The sequence below is a fragment of the Lathyrus oleraceus genome, chromosome 6, assembly GCF_024323335.1.
Source record: "Lathyrus oleraceus cultivar Zhongwan6 chromosome 6, CAAS_Psat_ZW6_1.0, whole genome shotgun sequence".
Classification (NCBI taxonomy): Eukaryota; Viridiplantae; Streptophyta; class Magnoliopsida; order Fabales; family Fabaceae; genus Lathyrus; species Lathyrus oleraceus.
Genome location: NC_066584.1, coordinates 209921565 through 209924077, shown reverse-complemented (window position 1 = coordinate 209924077; position 2513 = coordinate 209921565). Strand labels below are relative to the sequence as shown.

General features: G+C 37.9%; 1 long non-coding RNA gene across 1 annotated transcript; it reads left to right on the top strand.

The window, feature by feature from the left end:
• Positions 1–1909: 1909 nt before the first annotated feature.
• Positions 1910–2273, top strand: LOC127098157 (uncharacterized). Its single transcript, XR_007793305.1, has 3 exons — positions 1910–1992; positions 2069–2179; positions 2252–2273. It is a non-coding gene; the product is annotated as an uncharacterized LOC127098157 (long non-coding RNA).
• The last annotated feature ends 240 nt before the right edge of the window (positions 2274–2513 follow it).

Sequence of the window (2513 nt, the reverse complement as noted above, 5' to 3'; positions counted from 1 at the left end):
CTAACTATCAATCTGTATGTTTTTCTTAGCGATGTTTTAACATCGAAGAAGAAAGAAGAGGGTTTTGTATGAAATTGGCCGGAAAGCTTCTTAGAGGGTTTCGGACATTTTTATCATCCAAGTTCCTTAAGGATGCGGATGGTAATTTTGTGGATGCGGAGCTTCCTAGAAAATATGAAAGTTTGATATCGGCTGAAGAATGGGAAGCTTTCAAATCCAAAAGACAAGACCCGACTTTTCAAAGAATAAGTGCTACAAATCGGGAAAGAGCATCAAGTCCCGCATATCCGTACCGAAAAGGACGTGTCGGATATGGACGCTTAGAACAATCCATGGTAAGTATTTATAAATTGCGAAAACAAATTTGTTCATCATATATTAGTTTTATCTGATCAAATTGTATGACTTAATGTGTAGCTGCAGAAGGAGGAAAGTTCAGAAACATCTCTTCCTGCACATGTTTTGTGGAAGGAAGCCCGTGTGGGCAAATCTGGAGTTCCTCAAGAAGAAGTTTTAAACGTATACCAGAAATGTGTAAGTATAACATTTTTTCATTAATTGAATAACATTTTTATACATAAATATTTGACAAGTATACGGTATTCATTTGATTTTTCAGGAGGAGCTATCCCAGTCTCTATCTCCCGATGATACTAAGAGCATACTTAGTCGGGCATTAGATGTCCCTGAGTATTCTGGTCGGGTGAGGGGTAAGGGATTTGGAGTCACTCCGACCTCCCTCAGTGTTAAAAAAGGAAAGGCTCCTAGTAATCGGGAGCTTCATGCAAGATTGGAAGCCATGCAAGCTGAGCTTGATGCATTGAGGAGAGAAAGAGAGGCTAGCGCCTCAACGGTATACAAAGATGCTTCAGACAAAAACAGTATCAACTGTACCTTTCAGCCGAACATTCCAGAGGTAATTACATATAATTGTCTTAAATTGAACTATTTGCTTAAATTATGTATTTGACATATATACACATTAACGATTTCTTGTTATTATTGGTTTTAGGGCATTTCCCATTGTCAGCTGTATTTGTCGTCACCATACTATCGGATGGTTGGCAAGGGAAAAGTGCATAACGTTAGCGGAGTATTACTCCACACTAGAGAGCTCCCTGCTGGATGTTTGAAGGTATCAGTTGATATTGCAGTTGAGCCGAATGCAGCATTACCATATCCTAGCGATGATTCGGATGCAACAACGGTGCACGAAGCAGTAGGTTCGTTTGTTGCATGGCCGACAAACCTCATATGCGTAGGATATGAGGTATGCTTAAAACTTATGTTAACTTTAATGTGTATATTCAAAGTTTAAAATTTATGCTTAAAATTTTACTTACATATTTTCCTTGGTTATGTTAAATAGACTCCCACAAAATCCAAATCAAAAGAGAATGAGGTTAGCAATGCCTCCGCACAACAAAAAAAGGAGGTTAGCAACGCCTCCGCACGGGTAAAAAGTTCTGGTGCTAAGAAGACCGTAGCTAGGAAAAAACCTACCACCAAGTATAGGTCGTGCCTCAAGACATTTCTAGAGATGACCGATATACCGACCGGAGGTGTTCGGATTGTACATATGGAGGTAGGGATTTTCGGCTTTGATTACGACCAAATGATTGGTAATGAAGACTTCATGCAAGTTTTTGGTCATGAAGAAATCGGCGTCAACGTTGTCAATACATATATTAGGTAAATCCGGTCTACTTTGTTTTATTAATTAAACAACTTATGTTAATGATGTTTACTTTATGTTAATCCGGTTTACTTGATGTTTCAAAAGAGGTGTTAATGATATTTTTATATTAGGTTTTTGTATGACAAATTGATGCGCCCCAATGATTTGGACGAGTCATTCGGATTCTTAGCACCCGCGACCGTCAACTTAGGTTTAATCTTAAGTAGACCGCATACCGTGACGGAGTATGTTCTTCGGATCCTCATGGACAATAAAGATGCGGAGAAGTTGTTTTTTATACCGTTTAATACCGGGTTAGCATTTCATTCTAAATTCATCTATTATAATTATTTTCCAAGTTACCATCTAACATTTGCCTAATCATTACAGTGGACATTGGTTGTTGCTCGCAATCAATCCTATCCGAGAAATTGTGTATTATCTTGACTCGTTAGGAAATGATTGGACAACATACCCGGATATGAAGGTCCTAATTGACACGTAAGTGAGAATGTTCAAAATTTTTCTTAGTTTATGTGAATTGTTCTAATTGCTTCATTTTTATTTTATTAGCGTCCTACAAGCTTTTCAGGCCCAACGAGATATGCAAACCTCAAGGAGGGGCGCCAACTGCATTACATGGATTAAAGTGGCGGTATATTTTTAATTACCACATTTTTTATTATATTAGTGATGACACTTGATAAAACTTAGGATTTATAATCCATATTTTTTTTTCATGTAGTGTCCTCAACAACGTAATCAAATAGATTGCGGGTATTTCGTGTTGAGGTTTATGCGAGATACTCTTGCTTTGGGCCGATTAGTGATTCCC